We start from the raw sequence: 20,834 nt of genomic DNA, 5'->3' as shown, positions 1-20,834 counted from the left end.
ATCTTTGTTTCAGGTGAAACTTGTTAGATAACAAAATCACAAACTTCATAAAGAATTAAGTGAGAAGCTTAGTAGAATAAAAGAATGTAGTGTCAGCACAAATGGTCACAAAAATAGCACAGAGATTTAGTCCTTTTCTGATGTGGCAGTTAAACGTGATCACGTCTTGCTTTCATTTAGAATAAAAATTTCTTAGCCTACTAGACTTACTTAATCTCTGTCATGATTCAAATAAATAGCTTCTATGAAGATGGATCTGATACTTCAGGGAAAATTGATGTAAAATCTTAGGAGGCTAGATAAGTTAATCCCCACATCTGCAGATACTGTTGGTTATGGTATATTTGGTTTTGTTCATAAAATCTCTTATGATATCCCAAATGTTGTCTTGGAAATTTATTAGATATGTTCCACAGACACATCAGGACTCTCTAGAGAGTTTTAAAAGAGAATAGCCCAAAATGATGCATAAGCTTTGAGAATAATAGGCGGAAATTCCCGAGAATATGTGTACCATTGCATCCCCAGTCTGCTGGAAACTCCCCTATTGACAGAACATAAACTTTTGACACCATTCAGTAAGGTGGAACAAGTTGGCAAATGTCTGTATATGAAATACATTGGTTAGCATGCAGGCAATGATCTGGAGTCTTGTTATTATCTCATTATCTCACTGTGTTGATATATGATTATAATGATTATCACTGTTATGCAATGTGACAGGATGTATTTGCTTAAGCTAGAAACATACAATGTAAGTTGACAGGATAGCTTATAGGTGCAAACCTTGAGGAGAAAGTAATCAGGATTCTCTATGAGAAATCTTAAGTCACAAATCAGGAAACACCTGAGTTCTCCTTTGTTTTTTGCATGTAGAACAGCTTAAAACATAGGAGTTTTTCTAAAAATTACTACAGGAAAGGAAAGTGCTTAAGGATTAGTTGGGTGGCTGTTCTATACATCAATTATGTCTTCAAGAAAAGAGAACCAATCAAACATGTTAGAAGTGACTATGTGTTTCATTTTGCTAGGTGATTTGTGATTTCACTTATTCTGTTTCATTGTGCCCATGATGATGAGTGTACTCACTACAATAATCGACTTTTTTAATACATCTAGGCTGTTCCTTCAACACCTACCAGCAAAGACTAGATGTCATTTTCCAAAGGACTCATAGCAGTGAAGTCCTTTAGTGCCTAAAGTAAAAAAACCTAGAGATATTATGGGGTGAAAAATACTTTCAAGCCCTGTGTAAGAGGGTCCAAAACTTCACTAGTTCTTCCCTATACCATCTAACTTGCCATAAATTTGAAAACTTTTTTTTAAATATAAGATTATGTACAAAAAATGAGTCAGAATAAAGTAAAACTATATACAAGGTTGACTTAGTGCTAGAAGTATTTTGAAAGGATTGGGACTTAGAAGAACAAAAACCCACCAGACTATTCTTCAAAGCTTGTTTACAGTCATCCTTAACCACAAGGAATCCTCTAGACTAATTCAAACTCTGGAAAAAGATTTGCCACTGACTTCTGGGTCCTAGGGACTTACTAGTATGAGGCAGGATTTTATCCTTACAGGAGAGGAAACTGAATAGTGAAGCACACTATGAGTGGATGATTAATTTGAGGCTAAGAATTAGGTTGAATCCACAAGATGGGTAACTCCCTTATATGGGAAAAATCATATTTACAATAGCATTTTCATTCATCTCTCTTAAATTATAAGCCAAGGATGGCAGATCTGGGTTAAGTATAGTATTCAGAGAAGCAGCAATAGATTAATAAACCTGTAGAAAACATCCCTCTTTCCCACACAGATTAGAAGGTGGCCTGAGGAATGGGTGAAACCAGCGTTTCAGTTATACTCAAAATGTGAGCAAACGATTCTTCATTTTATTTGTTTAAAGAAACAAAAAATGGAAGAAAGACCTCCTATATCTATGAAATGATAGAAGAAAAAGAAGTTGTTTCTATTCCACAAGATAATATAATTAAGGTATATTACTGTTCATAAGGAGGAATCTGAACAACACATTTTCACCATGATGACAATTTCAAGATTAAACCAATGATAGATATGGTCTACAAGGGAAAAGAAGTGTAACATATGACTTACAGTGACTGTGAGATGATCAAAACTGGCAGGTGCTATTAACTGAATTGTGTTCTTCCCAACAACAGAAAAATATGTTGTAGCTTTAGCACCCAATATGATAGAATCTAAAGATGGAGCCTTTGAGAGATGGGTTTGAATGAAGTCATGAGAATGGGATCCTCATGATATGATTATAAAAGACTCTCTGCCTACCCATGTCCTGCCATGTAAGAACACAGAGAAAAGGCATTCATCTACAAGCCAGGTAGACAGCCCTCACCTGTCATGCTGGCACCTTGATATTGAATTTCTAGTCTCAAAAATAGCAAGAAAATAAATTTCTATATTTTAAATTACCCACTTATTTTGTTATGGAAGCCAGAGTCACCTAAGACAACAGTATACTCATTAATCCCTGTGTAAAGATACTTCACAGATGAATGATGAGCATGTTTTAATTTTATCCTGGAACATTGGAATATTTTAGCTAGTTTTGTTATTTTATGAATTAATACAACTCATTCCCAGGCAGCCTTTTAAATTTCTCACATGCCAGCCACCCGATCCCTCACCTCCTGCAACAGTGTCACAGAGAGCACATTCCTACTATATATAGAAGTGTTCACCCTGGATAACCACCCAAGAATGCCCTTTCACCAGTTGGATTCATATAATTCAAGCAGTTCTTTTCTTGATCATCCCCTTAGTATTGCTCCAAATTTTGAAATAAGAAAATGAGGATCATTTAGAGCATAAAGTATTAAGTAAATTTCAGATGACCCAGAATGAACAAACAGATCCATTCTTTCAATTTTAGTGTGGGGGGACTATTCCTAGATAGTATCTGCTATTCATTCCACACCCCACTTACAATCTTATCATCTCTGGAAAATCATAGCAGAATACAATTTCTTTTCTAATGACTAGGTTTTCTTTTTATTTGCCATGTGTCATCTGGTAAACCAATGAAAATGTGTTTTAAATTTTTTTTCTTTTTAAGATTATCTTATCTATATAAGGAAAAATCTGAAATTTTGGGAACATCATTCCATAATTAATTCTACTTTAATCCCTATAGGGAATTAAAAAGTAAAGAAAAATTAATTTGAAAACGTAATTTCTTTATAAAGCACTTAAAATATTCTTGAACTATATTTCTAGATGTTAAAATAGTGCTAATAAAAGGCAATGAAAATTGCATCGCAGATTTCAACACTGAACCAAATCCAACCATAATAAAATGGTGCTTTTTCTTCTTAAATGAATTTCAAATTATTTTAATAAGCCCAAAGATAGAAGCAATAATTCCTGTTCAGCTCCAGAACACAAATTTTAATACTTAAAATAGTATAATGACAGTAGCTTTGAATAAGCAGAAAGTGACATTTTTGAAATGAGGTATCTGAGTACAAAGGTTAGGCATAGCTCTCAGTCATGCCTAGATGATCTGTCTTTCACAGTTAATTTTGGAAATTCACCATGTCCTTTGTCAACCTATCCTTCAGAAAAACATTTTTCTTATTAAAACTCATGTAATGTAAGATCAGGCTTTAGTATCTGTCAGTGTTCTTGACCTAAGAGGTGAAGAAGAGATAAAACATAGGTCAGTATTTTCCTTCATGGAAACACTCCATGGCACAGAGTCCCAGAATTTGAAAGACTGTTAAAGATTATTCACTCCAAACTACATAACTATCAATAAACAAGTATGAATTTCTTATCAACAATGTGTTAAAAGAAATCCTTATACCTTAAACTCAATATTTTATACCCTTTTAAATACAGAAAGCAATGGAAGGAAAAGGAAAGTAATCTATTATTTTTCATACAGTATAAAGTGATCATTTTAAATCATATTCTCAGGCCATCCCTATTGAACCATAACTTTGCATATCTTGCTATACAGATTATAGTTGAATGAGTAATTCAGTCTGGGAAATGTGACTCTATTAAAGGGTAATAATGTCCAAGTACATGACAGTGGGACAGATGAATGTGAAGGTGAGACACATTTCCCACTTTTGGCAGAATTGCGCTCACAGTAACTCTCTCTTCACAACCCACAATTCCATGGCTTTGAGGGATAATTTTATTTTCACTATCAATAGTCCCACAATACTGTCCACATTTTTTTTTAATTAAGATGTTCCTTAAGGGAAAGAAGTTGCAAATGTCCTGGGTCTGTTTATAGTAGGAACAAGAAAGTGAGTCTGAAGTTGTAGAACCCATGTTACAGTCCTGGGTCTGGTAACAATAAAAGCAGAGAACTCAAATTAATGTTTGAGTAAAGCAAAACAAAAGCAGTGTGGTCTGATCGTTGAATTAGAGTAAAAGAACTGTGGCTTAAACTTTCTCTGCCTTACTTTATATGTAAAATATTGGGAAAACTACTTTGAAGAACATTTTCGTTTACTTTCACTTCTGTTAAATATACAATTAGGACTTCAGTCAAAACCATTGTTCTTTGCATTACTCATCTCAACCTACTAGTGAGAAAATAGAGTTAAAGTCTATAACTTGCATTAAAAATAAATTCAAATGGATTAGAAAATATCAGTTTATCTCATGTCATAGGGTAAAGTTTATTTCTAGAAATAATATTTAAGTACATTAACATTCTCTAGAGCACATGTATTTCTTTCATGTTGTAAAGAAGAATATTTAAAGAATTTTAAACCACAAAATTTTCTTATTGGTAGTCTCCATTAACAGCTCCATGAACTGTCCTCCTACATGCACATAGGTTTTCATTAAATAATAGTGTCTTTCTGTTTCCCCTAAGTCTGGCAGCTTCTACCCTTCCATGGACTCCAGCTACCATGTAAGAAGTCTGACATCTCAGAGATCACCATCATGTGAGGAAACCCAAACTAGACATGGGGAAAAGAACCAACAACCAGAATCAACAATGTAAATGAAATCCAGCCATATAAGCCCAGTGAAGCTGCCCCAGTCATCCAATACCGAGGTGTTTGAGTCATCCCAGATGAGATAAGAATCATGATGGGCAAGTGAAAGACCATTCCCAGTGTGTCCTACTGAATTTAATCCCAGAATTATGAACAAATATGATCATTGCTCATATATCTTGTTACAATTAATTATGCAGTTATACATATCTGAATCTAGACTGTGGTGCATCAGCATTGGAACATGTGAGAGCTGTTACAGAGAACTGTTAACTGTCGTAATGCAGAAAATGCAAAATGTACTTAATGAAATTATGGAACTACTAAAAAGATTTACACAAGAATGTGAAAGTGTGAGTATAGTTGCTTTACCTACAAATGATAAAGCTGCAAGAGAGAGAGAGGTAATAAAGAAGGAACTGCTCAATCCTCAAGCAGAAGTGGAGGGGACAAGTTCCAATGCAGTTATTTCCCCAGAAGCCTTCTCTGGGAAGTAAAAGTTTGCAAAAAAAAAAAAAAAAAGGCTGTAGGGAAAAGTCAAATCCAGAGCCCTACCACCAGTAAAATATGGTCTTGGGATAAAAATCAAATTATGGAAATAGTTAGAAGATCCCATGTCGAGAACTCTGAAAGATTTCAGGTCATGAACACAGGGTTTTTAAGAATCTTGTAAGTTCTTCCACAATACCTAATCATGTTCCTAAGGAGAGATGGGCCTGTCACAGAGCAACTTGTGGTTCTGTCTTTCAACTAATGAAATAGAGTATAAACTTGATTCACTGAAAGCCCACAAAAAAGCATAACAGTGGTTTGTCAACTTGAACTTGCCAAAGACAGCTCCAAATTTAAATTAAAAAAAGACTTTGGGCCCCAAAATTTTGAGGCTGCAAGTCAGCTGAGAAAACTATTTACCTGGCACCAGGACATTTCTTACAGGCAAGAAAGAATGATTTGGAGAGTTTATTCCAGAACCAAGGGAACAAAATCAAGAGCTGCAGAGAACCTAAACCAAGTAGCAGAACTGGACTAATAAACAAATACTTTTGCCCTCAAGGTGGGGACATCTGGCCACACATATCCAAATGAACTTCTGAGTTGCTATGTGACATGAATTCTATGCGTACTTCCTTTCCTTTAGTAATATATTATTTTTTAAAAAACAAAGCTGTACATTACAGGTTTCTTGTTCCTGATATGCCCAGATATTTGGGGTTGTATAGTAGAGATAAATTATGCCTTTCATTCAAACTTTCCCATATAAGGAACCACAATAGGAAGCTTGTCTGAGAAGCTGCACTCAAGGAGGCTTATGGCATGTCTGCCTGATTTAGATGATAAAATCTTAGATTTCAAACTGCTGTCATATGCAGTGAAACTTCTGGGCAATGGTGAGGATATTTTGCCTACTGGAAATATTGTAGCTAAAAGACAAATTGTGATAGACAGTCTTCAAAGGCAGCCACACTTAATTCCTTCCTTCCCATATGTATTCCACTATAGAAGAGGTAAGTAGAGTCTGTTTGTCTCGGAATCAGGGATGGCCTTGTGACTTATCTTGATCAATATAATATGGTGAAAGTGACATACCAGGTCTCAGGCAGAACAAGACTATCAGCTTTCACTTCCTCTATCTTGAAAGTCAATTGCCGTGTAAGAACCCCTTAGACCAAAACGCTATGAACAAACCCAGTCTTGTCATAAGAAGAGGTCTTGTAGAGAAGAAAGATGGTCCAGTCATTGAAGTGAAGCTTTCTTCAAACTTTCAACCAGTATCAACTGCCAGTTGAGTATAGCCAAACAATAACCCAAAAACCAATGTCACATAAGGCAAAAAAACCACCCAGACAAGCCAAGACAACTAACAGAATAATAAGAGATAATAAACTTGCATTTTTTTAAGGCATGGCATTTTGGGTTGGCTTATTATACAGCAGGTGGTAACTGAAAAAAAGTCCAAAATTAATTTCCTGTGCATGTGGATATCTCATAGACAAATGCTATTGTCATTTTCATAGAACTAGGGTACACATTGTACCCAGAGGATACAGAAATCATCCTTCCAGAATATCAAAATTAAGGAAGAAAGATTGCTTCCTGAATATTATAAGCTCACCATGGGATGATTCAGTGAAGAGATATAAAAAGAGATTGCACACTTTCTAGTCAAAAAGACTGTGTTGAAATAAAACTGAAGATATTAATACATGTACAGAAAGACCAAACTGAGAGTAGAGACTGCTAGATGCAGGGAATGAAAAACTAGGATTATCACAGAGCAAATCTGGTGGCCTCTCACAGCATTTACCAGGAGCTCTGGTGGCCTGTTACATCTCTGTTGTAGAGATGGGTACTGCATGCTGGAAGAGCCTAAAGCCACTACCGCCAGAATTCTTATGAGTCATTCTTTTCCAAACTTCAGATTCACCAAGACATCTTGTAATAATTTTAATTTCCAAAGTGTATGTACATATGTTTTTCATAAGAAACTAGCAAAGTAAAATTTGGATTCATGCACCCATCTTTTTTGAACTTGGTTACAATGACATCTGAAGAGATAGAGTTTTGGAGTTTATGTATTAAGGACAATCCTATTCCAGGACAAATTCCCTACATGAACACCATTTTGTGAAAAATGTGGGAGCAGTTGGCCAGCTTTCTCAAGGAAACACAATCTTCTGATCACAGTGTTGGTCCCAAGTTTCTAATTTGACATTTCCATACCAGCACAGTATCTTGTTTCCAAATCTCTTTCCTGCTCTAGACATGGGATACCCATTACATGCAGCCCACATATATAGTACAAAAATGGTGACTTTGCACAGGCTTTCAGTCTACCTGCCCTTGCATCCCTTACTCTAGTCTATAAGAAGTAGAGAGAAGATTTGGGGGCAATGCATCCATCAGGGAGAGGGGCTATTCTGCAGGGGTGATCCCAGTTGCAGAGTACACTAAGATATTATGCTCCATAACCTGAAAGAGGTGAAAAGCAGACAATAAGGTGAGAGAACGATGACAAAGTGCAGTGAAAAGAGAACATGCTTTGCAATCAGACAGATGGGGGTCCCAATCCTATCATACTGTTCACTGAGTGCTCTCAAACCACTACTACTTTTATAAGAAGGAGATATTTATAGGGCTGATCATGAGAATCAAATGAGAAAATGAATAGTTCATTTAAAACCCTTACAGAATCCTGTTGTTTGGAAAGTCCCCCCAAAAGTCTAACCATTAATATTTCGGTTTCTCTGAAACACGTTTGTTTTTGCTCCCAGGAATGTTCATGTCTCCTTTATAATACTCCTCAAGTTCTGATGTAGTTCTTCCCCTATAAACCCATCATAAAATGAAAATATGGTCAGTCAAATCTATAATACACCTAACCTACTTAACAACCTAGCTTAGCAGCACAGTGCAGTACAGAATATCCATTCTTTCCCTTCCTGATCACATTTCCAGCTGGGAGCCATGGTTCCCTACCATTGCCCAGCATCATGGGAGAGTATCATTTATCACTAGTCTGGGAATAGATCAAAATTCAAAGGATGGTTTCTGCTTAATATGAACCACTTTTACACTATCATAAAATCAAACAATCGTAAGTCAAACCATTGTTAAGTTAGGGACTAGCTGTACATGTACATTGTTAGCTGGGAACTATCTCTACATCTAATTCTTTGTATCACTCAGATTTCAGCATAAATGTCATCTCTTCAGAGAAGTCTTCCATGATCACTCAACCAGCACTTATCACTATTGGATACTTCTTTTGTTTTCTTCTTGGTTTATATGAGTTTCTAGATGACTGTGAAGGTATTTTCCTTTTCTCCCTTTGACTATAATCTCCATGAGAACAGTGAGTAGTGCCCTATAGAACTGAATCTTTGCCTAGTCATTGAGTTAAATTGACTGAAATATCACAGCACCATGGTAAATATTTGTTCACTGTTGAATGAACGAGAGATCTTAGACACTCTAAGAGTCAGCATTAGAATTTCAGCTATTTTCCAAAGATCCTAAAGAGCCATTAGAAACCCTAAACCTTGTCATTTCCTTAGGCATTGTTTGACTTAAAAGGCAAGAAGGTAATGATTGAAACCAACAAAAAGTAGGAACAGCTACAAAAGAAGTGAAGGTGTGAATGAGAGAGGGGTCAATGAGGGAATACTCAAATTTTCTATGCAGAGGAATCAAGAGGAGTTAACTATTTTAGCCACTAAAAAAGGAGGCAAAAAAATTCAAATGTTCCACTTTTAATTCTTTTAGACTCTAAAGAAAGGTCCAAGGGGGTCAAGAAGGAACAGAGCAGAGGGAAATCACAAGACATGTAAGATCTAATGATTGTTAAGTCTTGTCCCAGACCATGAGTCAGGGGTTCAAGAATCATTTCCTGGTGAAAACTGACTTCATTGATATAAAACATAATATACCAAGGACATTCAAAATATGTCACCTATGCAGGGTGTAGGAAACAAACAAGACTCTAAAATTCCTTTGCAGTGCTTATCCTGCCTGTGTACGAAAGTGACACTTGGGATCTCTCTGCAGTATAAAGAAATAACACAGTGAATAACAGCCAGTAGGATTCTTACTTCTTTTATAGCATGCTATGCCTCTAATAATCCCTAAACTTAACTTTCATCCCTTTTTATTGGCATTTTAAATAAATTTTTCACTCTGGCTAAATCACACATCCATTATTCCTCATACTTCCTATATAAGTGTGTGTTCACACTTTGTTCAGACATTTTCCTTCATTCTTCCACCAATTTTGCTAAATAAAACACTTCCCATCCTTTAAGTCCCAACTCAAATCTCTCTAATGTTCACCCGATATTTTGAAGTCATCTGGCTAGTTATCTTTACAAGTTCACAGTGGCTATCACTTGCAGCATCTCTGCCTACAGTGAAAGGAAGTTGACAAATAAAACAAAATAAAATAAAGTAAAAATACCATTTGCTAAATGGTAGCTACAATAATAATAATTACTGTTATTATTAGTAGTCACATACCTTTATTATTGAAGTTATGGTTTCATTAGAGAAGTTAGCACACATCAGCACAACTTCAGTGAGGTTAAAAAATGGTTTACAGCTTTAGGATTTCATCCTGCTTCCTTTGTGACCTCAGATACTTGCAAAGATCACAAACATTTCTATCTTTATATCACAACCAGGACACACTTACAAAGGATAATCCCCAGTGCACTGTATCTATGGAACTGCAGGGATTCGACATCTGCAGGGTTTACTGCCCAAGGGACTAGAGAAATGTTCTAATCGTTAATCCCATTTTTATCTCAATTTACTTTTCCTTAGCACAATATCCTCCTGGGTGGAATCCAAATTAACTGAGCTTCTATTGGGTGTTCACCCCCATGCGTTTTCTATGGGCACTTTGAAGTTATCACGTTGTTTCCCCTTAAGACATATTTGTATCAGATAATGTGTTTTAGGGGGCTTATTTAACGTAACCCTCACTGTGACCTTATATGGTAGATAGTATTGTAGATTCAGTTTTTTAGAAATTAAAATTGAGTTCTAGAGAATTGAATTACTTGTCCAAGATCAAAACCTGACTATGAACCCAGTTTATCTGACTCTAGTCATCATACTGTTAAAGAATGATTTGCCTGTTTGTTTTACAAATATATAGTTAAGTGTTTAAATCAATTTATTTAACAAAAACATTACTAACATTCTTCCATGAGTTAGTTAGCCCTAACTCAAATCCCACTTTAATAGTTGTGAAGTCTTGGGAACATCAACAATAATCTCTTTAAACCTCACTGAATTCCACTGCTCAATGAATATAGTGATGCTTAGTCACAGGATATTGTGAAGATTTAAAAAGGCACTATATATGAGATATATGGCATATTGTCTAGGACATGGGAAAGGCTTAAAACTTAGAGGCAATACCATTATCAATTATTATCACCATAAAAATCTCTGGCTACATTAGAAACTAATGAGAGCATATGCTTTCACATACACTTCACATTTATTTAGCACAGAGCTATAAAAATTAATGGTGCCAATACCAAAGAACCACCAGCTTTAGGAAATTGTAAAATGAATGATTGCCTAAATAAATATAGATTTTATGTTCATTGAACTGTAAGATCAATATTCCACTTTCCTTCTACATTAGGTTTATATGTCATGTATGTCCATATAGCAGAAGTGAGTTTACTTTGAAAAACGTAACTTAAGAAAGAAACTACTTAAGGATTGGGATTCTCTGGATATTTCTCTTAAGTGTTGGCATTCTTATCTCCCATTCATCTTAAATTTGTTTTTTAAAAAGACATGATTTTCCTTGGATGCGTTTTAATTGAAAAATGCAACTAAAGTACAAACAAAAAGGAAAATGAAAGACAATGCACAAACTCCAACAGTGTACAAACTCTTTCCCAAATCAAAGATAGACCTCTTGGTTTTGGAAACAACATTGAGACATTAATTGCTGTGCTTCTCAAATTTATGAAAACTGTAAACAGATTACAAAAACAGAAAGAGAATACTTGTAGGAAAATGAAATGACACGTGCCAAGGACATTCTCAAGTTTTCTACCATGTGCATGTAATAAACATGTAGTCTTTTTATTTACATAATTCATTTTTTGATATTACATATATTGTATCATCTCTGTGTAATATGCCCTTACTTTTCTGAAAAGTTGGGCTGGAAAATAGAAAGGATCTTCTTTTGTTTTGCATAATTTTTATTTAGTTCAAATGACCTAGTCATTTTTCTCTTTAATAGGTCTTTTATATAAGCACCTCTCACTTTCTTATATTCAGAGAGGAAAATAGTCCTATCCAGGCCAGAGTGGCTTGATCAGATTCTCACTAAAGAAAGGCATCAGGCACTGATCTGTTTTGGAGATTAGCTCTTAGTGATTATGAGATACAGCATAATCTAAAGATCCATTAAAAAATGGCTTCTGAACCCAAGGCCTCACATAAGCTTTGCACTTTCTGGTTCCTGTTACTTGGCAGATCTGAAATCCACAGTAACTTCAGAGAAAAATATCTCAGAGGTAGGGTTTAGAACACGTAGGGTAGGAGTGGGTCACACTGGAGCAACATTTCTGGGAGGTCACAGCCTCCTTGACTTGAATAGAGTTGTGGGGCTATTTGTGTGTCTAACCTTGCCTTATTCAAATACTTCTGACAACTCCAGAGGCTATTATTTGGTTTTAGCATTAAATTTAGATTTGTTTTTCTTTCTTTACAATGAAAATCTACCAGAAAGACATGAATTGTAGTCCTAAATGTTAGAAAGGAGAGGAACATTATGGCTTACTTAGGCTATTTCATTATCAGACCTGAGAGTATTTATTGCAAGTCTTTTTCAACTCCCAGGCCACATCCTAAATATCTAAATATCAGGTTGGAATATTAACCTAAAATTTAAACTTCAGTTTATAAATATTTTGATTAATGAGAATGTAGAGGAATAGCTCTAAACCTAGTCTCAAATATATTTTCTAACTCAAATTTGATTTTATGTATATGATACATGCGTGTACATTTGTGTGTATGTATATATTGATATGTGTGCACCTATAGCTATCTCCTACACCTCTAGAAATGTCCTGCTTTGTGATAATTTAGAAATAGCGATCCTTTATAAAGTTGTCATTGCTACATGCAATTAACTCTGACAACGTCGGGAGCATACATCCTGTAACCACTCAGAACTTTCTGTTGTGGTTAGAAAGTGCCCACGAGGTGAAGGCTTGGTCATTAGCTCATGGCTGTTTTGAGATGGAGAAACCCTTAAGAAGTGAGGCTTGGTGAAAGGAAGTTAGGTCACTTAGAGATGCCCTTGAAGAGGATATCAAGACCATGGTGTCTTCTATCACAGATACCATGAGGTGAGCAACCTCATTTTCCTTATGCTCCTGCCATGATATCCTATGCACCACCGCACCAAAGTGACAGGGCCAAGTGACCAAGGACTGAAACCTCTGAAATTATAAATCAAACTCAATCTTTCCACCTTTTAATTTGATTATCTTAGGTACTTTGTCACAGTGATGGAAAACTGGCTAGCACACCTTCCCATAATTATCAGGATAAAGCAAGTTATCCATGAACTGTCTCCCATCACTTTCTTGAGTCATGTCTCACAGAGCTTGCCTCTTTGATAAACTCACTGCGTCAGAGACTTCTCACTCAGTGATTCAGGTTAAAAAAGTGATTCCCTCACTCAGGGCTCTCCCATCAAATGCTCCTTCCCAGTACCCTTCATTCTTCTGCCTCCTTCCTTACTTAACTTTTAGATCTTGATTTAATTTTCACTCAGGAACCTCTTCCCTAGAAAGTTAATCTAAAAATAATCTGCCTTAAAACCCTACTCTTTTCTCTCTTTGTTTCCTTCCTTCTTTCTTACTGTTTTCCTTTGTAACCATCTCTAGATGGATGTTATTGTGTTATTGTTTGCTTGGTATTCTTCTTATCGGTAGAGAAGGTATGTTTTCCCCATTTCTGGAGCCCCAGTTCCTAGCTGTGTTCTTGTTTTAGAGTAAAATTAGAATTTTTGAAAAGTTACAAACAGCAAGATGTAAACATTCATGTTGCCCTTTCATTCTAAGCATCTTTTATTAATTTAATTTCAGAAATATTTTGCAGTGAAGTAAGTAAGTAAGTAGATGTTGTTTTGTCATCAGAACTCTAATACAAATAGAAAAATATTAACAGTAGTGTAAGAAGCTGCACAGGCTAGTCACAAATAAAAAGAGAGAGAAGATTCATTGACATATACCCAAGCTAAGCTGACAATTTAGATACACACAAAGCAACCACAAAGTGGGTTGGGTTGCTAGAAATGCACAAGAGAGATCTGGCATGAGAGGAAGTAAATCCTAACAGGAAAAAGGTTTGGGATGGTGTCCTGGGATGCTCAGCAGTTACAAGCCACACAGAACAAGCTCTCTAGGTTATTGGGAACAGTGCTCCCTCTTCCATTTCTTTAATTCTGAATGTCCTCAAGCAAATTTGTCCCTACAATGCTTTCCAGATAGCAGGAAGATCCAAACAGGAAAGACAAACCATTCTCAGTCAACATGAGTTTTGGTGCTACTTTAGAGATAGGAATCCTTTGCATTCAAACCCATGTCTTCAAATTCTTCCCCAATCACTCTACAGTCCACAGTACTTACATGAGAGAATAAAAGCTTTCCAAAGGCCCAGAAAGTGGCTTTTAACAATAACAGAAAATCCAGAAGTCAGGATAAATTGAGGCATTGGACATGGGGTAAATGCCTTTAGAGTGAGCATGAGGCCACTTGAGAATTTTTTCTATGTATTTTTGTGAACAGATTCCATTGGGAAGAATTGTTTCCTTCATTTACGTTTCATTTGTCATACACCCACATGAGGCAATAGCAGGAACTGTTCCTTCCACCAGCAAATTTACCATTTAAAGGGGAAACAAAACACATATAATTTCTAACTATTTACCAGCAAGTGAGATGCACAACTGACAAAACAAGTAGGAAGAACACCAGCAGATCCAAATTGCTTCTCCCACTCCCTCCTGCCCCTTTCCATCTCCAGACTTCTAGTGAGCTTTTCTTAACATTCCAATCCTCTAAGTGAGTGTAGTTAGGCCCACAACTTTTGAAAAGACAGGAAGTCAGACCTTTACTTGATTTCTTTTTCAGAATATGTTCACTGCAGTGAATTGAAGGAAACAGTTGAAAAGATGTGATCCCTAATTCTAGGACCTAATCCTTTGGAGTGAGCTGATGATTTAATATTTAATGCCAAGATAACACCATATGTGCAACCATAAAATGATTTTGATAAATTTTATTTTATTAAAGATATACTAGTTTTTACATTGCAATTATAGTTGAACTATTACCTCCAGAGCTTCAGCTAATGCCCTCGATTTCACCCATAATAGCACTACCTCTATGATCTCCAGTTTCTTGTTTGTCTATGTCCTCACTTGGAATGCTTGCTCCATGACAGCCCTGCCTCTCTCTCTCCCTTCTGGTTCCAGAGTTGAACCAGGGGCTTGGAACATAGAAAGAGCTTTAAATTACGTGTTGAGTGGATGAATGTAATATCTCCCCATATGACATACTCAGATTCACAGTGCTGTTCATTTTTCCAATTCCTTCTTGGCTTCTCCTCAGGTTCACTCTGCTCCAGCCACACTAATCTCCTTCCTATTTCTAATGCCCAATCCTCCTCTGATCTGAAAGCCTTTGCACTTTGCCCTTCCTTCCGTCTAGTATGGTCTTCCCCCAGATATCTGCATGGCTTCCTCCATTACTTCTTTTCAATTCTGGTCAAATATCACCTAGTCACTGGGGTTTCCATGACCACCTTATCCAAAACAATCATTGTTCTGCCTTTTCTACTCCCCACCATTCACTTACATACTTATTTTCATAACATCCATTACTAATTGGCATCTTATTTATTATGTTTACTGACTTGTTGTCTGTCCTCTTCACTGAAACATAAAGTCCATGATGGTAGGGACTAGATTTTAGGCACAACTATATCCCCCAGACTTGAAGTAATGTCTGGCAACAGCTAGTTGCTTAATAACTCTTTGTTGAATTGATAAATTCATGAGAAGCCACAAAAAGTTTTTGGAAGATCCTTTTGCTCGCTTCTATATAGCAAATTCATTTATAGAAGCCAGGATGGAATTTGTGAAAAATTTTAAAATGATAAAAACAAAGGAAATTAGAATGGATCAAATAAAAAAAGTCAGATTTAAACCATTTTCCCTTCCCCTGTGTCCATGAAGAAATCATATATTTTTGCTGAGCTAAGTTTCACATGTAAAAATTCTGAATACACCACAAATCTTCCATTCTTGCTTGCTCAAGAGAGTTTCATAATTGAACAATTATGCCCTCTAAAAATATGCTTAATCATCAGGATGCAAATGAAATATTTTATTGATACAAAAGATACTACGAAATTACCCAGACCCTATCCAAATTTTGCTATGATTATGGCATTTTGAAAGAAACCATAGTGTGCAATTTAGCATCATGTATCGAATTTCTTTAAAAATGCATTACTTTGTCTGGAAGATTGCACCTGCAGGCATGGATCCCAAAGAGACATTCAGTCATGTATGAAAAGATGTCCACAGCTCTACATAATAGTGTTATTTCTCTCAAAATGAGTTAGAGACAACACAAATATCTGACGATAGCATTGTGCACTTAAAGTATGCAACACTTAAGTATTCTGCAATTAAAATAATATTGTAAGTCTGGTGCTAGTGGTTTACTCCTATAATCCTAGCTATTTGAAAGGCTTGGATCAGGAGGCTGGGGTTTGAGCCAGCCCAGGCAAATAGTTCAAAAGACCTCATCTCCAAAATAACCAAAGCAACATGAAATGGAGGTGGGGCTTAAGTGGTAGAGTGCCTGCTTTGCAAGCATGAATCCCAAAGTTCAAACTCCACTCCCACCAAAAAAAAGTAATAATAATAGTCTGATAAAAGTCAATTAGCATAGAAAATTGGTCATGATATACAAAATCATTTTTGTAATGCATGTATATATTATATATCTGTAATGTATATTATGTATACGTAATTGTTTTTGTAAGGTATGTGTATACATATGGATGTGTATATTATGTGTATGTATATGCATGTTATTGTTTGAATATGAAATGCTCCCCCCATCTCATGTATTGAGTGCTTGGTCCCCAGTTGATGGCACTGTTTTGGGAGGGTTGAAGGAAGTAGGCCAAAGGAGCAGCACCTTTAAAGGTGCCTAGTTCCTAGTCCCTTTCTCACTTTCTACTTCCTGTCTGCCATGGGGTGCTGTCCTCCTCTGCCCTGTGCTCCTGAGAATATGATGGTCTGTCCAAGAGCACAGGGTCAGGAAACCATGGACTGAACCCTTTGAAATAATGAGCTACAATAAATAGTTCCTCCCTTTAGTTGTTGGTGTCAGGTATTTGTTTACAGAGATGATAAAGTTAACTAACTCTCTCTCTCTCTCTCTCTCTCTCTCTCTCTCTCTGTGCAAATGGTTCATGGGAAGGTAACCTGGATTGGTAATGATTTTTTTTCTATGATTTTAAGTTTCTCATCATTCATTTCGTATATGCTTACTTTCTAATATTCATGTCATAATGAAGTTTTGTATTTTTAAAATATGTAATTATAGTATAAAACTGGAGAGGAGATAAAGTATGACCTTCACATTATATTGCCTATAGGGTGAAAATTGGTTCTTAGGGGAGGAGTGAAATGTCTTATTTCTTTCAAACTTAAAGCATAGATAAACACGTACCACAGAAATACATATTCAGTATATCAGTGTTTTAAAATTTCATTAGACAGTTATTAGAGTTATTTCATGAGAGATATTAGTCATCTTACAAAGCTCTGTATAAAAACAATAATGAAAAACTATCAGGAACTCTCCTTTGTTTCAACCCAAATATTTAAATGTTCATGCATTTTTTTAGAAAATTTAAAATTATTCTATTTCTTTTGCACTCAATCACTCCTTCTCACTTTCAGTAAGTACAAGCTCAAATTCAGCCATAGACCTGAGGAGAAGGCCTTACATGAGTTCATGAGTGGCTTCTGAAAATAAGTAAAGGAAGGAGGTCACTATATCATAACTGGCAAAGAGCTTCAGCTTAAGGGAGGGTTAACTTCAACATCAGTGAGCCACTTTAGGCTTCTGAAAGGCAATCCTTAGAAATATTTCTGCTTTTTATAATTGAGGTCAGAGAATGGGAAGCTCTTCCTAATCCCCAGACATAGCACTTTTTTTTTTTGGCATTTGTACAATGCCTTCATTTAAGACCTTCTTTAAAAGCATCCGTTCAGTGATAAATGAGCGATGGAATTGGCAAGCCTTTCCTCTACTGACACTCATATTTCAGAAAGTCAGGATTATGATTAGAAAAGCACAATATCAAAGACAAAGTCCAAATCAGTCCCCAGAGCAAGAGCAACTGAAATTAGAATTATCACCAGAGTTTCCTCCCCGGAACAATTTGGAATCCATCAAAAGGACAGAAGGGAATGATGCTCAAACACAAACAAAAAGAGAAAGGGGCAAGAAAAAAAGAGAGCCTCTACTTCCCAATACAATAAAAACAATTTCCCTGGGTTGTCATAAAACATCCTCAAGGGTGACTCATATTCCTGTTACAAAAACCAAGCACACTGGAGCTTTCCGGTAATGTGTCACAAAGAGTACTCAGCCCCCAGATGTACTATGTTCTTGGTAGGAACTGAGTGATGTGATCATGCTGCTCATTCTTAGGAATCACATTAGTCTCATTGTCTCATTAGTGGAAGCAATAGTCATAAATTTAAAGAGAACCTGTGGTAGGCAGAATTATGACAAACCCAAAGATGTTCATATTCTAAAACCTGGAACCTGTCAACAATGTTACATTGCATGGGAAAAAAGGCTTTGCAGATGTGATTCATGTAAGGGCTTTGAGATGAGAGTATTGGCCTGTATTATCCAGCTGAGTCCAGTCTAATCATAGGAATATTTAAAATGGAAAACCTGTTCATTGATTCTTGTCAGAGAAAGAGATGTGACAGTGGAAGCATAGCAAGAGAGATGTGACATGAGAACTTGACCAGCCATTGCTGAGCTTTGAAAATGGAGGAAGGAGATCATAAATCAAAGTGTGTTTGTCCAGCTTTTAGAAGCTGGAAAAGTCAAGGAAAGAAATTGTCCCCTGCAGTTTCCAGAAAGGAATGCAGCCATGCTGACACCTTGATTTTAGTTTGATGAGACTCATGTCTGACAGAATTGTCAGATAATAAATTTGGATTGTTTTAAGCCACTAAGGAAACTATTATAAAGCTAAGGATAGATATTTCAATTACTTTGTTACCACCACCATTCTGGGGACTGATTTGGGCCTTAATTTGATACTGAGCTTCTCCAATCATAATCCTGACTTTGTGAACTATGAGTGACAGTATAGGAAAGGCTTTCCAACTCCATTACTCATTTATTATTGAGCAGCAAGTACTTGCATCAGCAGTTCTTAGCTATAATCCAAACACCTAGAATACTGGTTGGTGAAGCCAATCGGACCTCCCTGTTGGAGAGTCACACCATGGAATCAAACCAATCAGTACCTGTATTAGTCGGTTTTCTATTAACTGAAATGCCTGAGGCAGGATACTTAGGAAGAAATGAGGTTTAATTAGTTCACAGTTTTGGAAGCTAAAGTCTTAGATTAGGCAGCCCCATTAATTCAGCCTCTGATGAGATCCTAATGGCTGATGGCATCACAATACAGGGAGTGTATGTGTAGGAAAGAGACCACGTCTTAAAACATGAAGCTACAAAGATTCTCCTCTCATAATTCCTTTCTGAGAGCAGAAACCCAGTGACCTAAAGACCTCCCACCAGCAACTACCTCCCATTTCCATCTCTGCAACATTGTCACACTGACCAAAATTTCCAAAATCTGATACCTGGGGGATAAATTCTATCAAAACAATAGCGGTACCCAAAGCAGTACAGATTGGTTGGTACCCAAACCAAGTAAGAAAGAAATTTTTCTTAGGATTTTTCCCTGGATCATTTAAATTATTCTCTAATGTATTGGGCAGAATTATTCTACTTTATTTTTCTCAATGTGTCTCTGTTAGAAAAATAAAGGACCTTCAAATAATGTGATTCCACCCAATCTTAAAATAACTGGACAAATTGTAGATCCTGGCAATCAGTTGAGCCTATTCTACTTAGACTTTTTTGTATTCACCTGACAACTTAAACATGATGAATGGATGCCAGAGAAAGCAAGGAGAGTGTAACAGGCTTTTTGGCATGGTGACCTTGATTGGAATTACAAGTATGATTATATATGCATGGCTGTTGAGTTCTCATCATTTTGTTCTCAGTTTATATTTTGAGAAAGGCTCTCCATAACCACCTGCTTAATGCTGCTTCTTCTCTATTATGGTCCCCACTTCTACTTATTCATAATATTTTCCATATCTAAAATTGTATTAGTTTCAGCTCGTGTATCTATATTCTCTGTTAAAATATAAACTCCATGAAATTGGATATTTTCTTTACCTTATTATTCATAACATTTTCATATTTTGTAAAAGAATATTTGATACATAATAGGCAAGTACTAAATGTTGAAAGAACGGATGGATGGATGAAAGGATGGATGGATGGATGATGTTTGTAGCAGAGAAGAAAGAAGACATTCAAAGCGCAGAGCATAAAGAAGTCTCTAAAGAAACAGTAATAGTTCATAAATCTTCAATGGGTAGCTATTATTCGGACAGTTGGAGAAAAGCAAGGCTTCCAAGTGACATTCACCATTCAAAAAATAGCATTAACAAAAAACCAGAGAACCAGGTGCCAGTTGTTCATGGCTATAATCCTAGCTACTTAGGATGCTGAGACTGGGAGGAGCACAGTTCGAGACCAGTCTGGGCAAAACAGTTCATAAGACCCCATTTCCAAAATAACCAGACTAGAGGTGTGACTCAAGCAGTAAAGTATCTTCTTTGCAAGTGCATAGCCCCCAGGTTAAACCCTAGTTTCACACCAAAAACACACACACGCACACACACACACACACACACACACACTCACATGCAGAGCCAGAGAGGGAAATGACTGGTTTCTGGAACTTAGGAATGAACATACAAATATTAGACCACAAAGGCAATATTGGACAGAAGAAAAGAAGAATGGTTGCATATTATGGATCAATCAGATTTTCTAGAAAGGGGGATTTAGTTAAAAAGAAGGAAATAGGTTGGTTCCAAGAGTCAGTAGTTCAAAATAGCCTCTCCTTCCCTGTGATCTGAGCATC

At 36.3% G+C, this 20,834-nt stretch overlaps 1 protein-coding gene across 3 annotated transcripts in view; it reads right to left on the bottom strand.

Annotated features, from left to right (window-relative positions):
* Nyap2 (neuronal tyrosine-phosphorylated phosphoinositide-3-kinase adaptor 2) overlaps positions 1–20,834 on the bottom strand; it is a 252,225-nt gene that overhangs the window by 105,777 nt on the left and 125,614 nt on the right. The gene's annotated exons all lie outside the window — the stretch shown is intronic.

Source organism: Castor canadensis, chromosome 4 (assembly GCF_047511655.1).
Source record: "Castor canadensis chromosome 4, mCasCan1.hap1v2, whole genome shotgun sequence".
NCBI lineage: Eukaryota > Metazoa > Chordata > Mammalia > Rodentia > Castoridae > Castor > Castor canadensis.
Note: the sequence above shows the minus strand (reverse complement) of the source record. Positions and strands in the feature narration are given on the sequence as shown.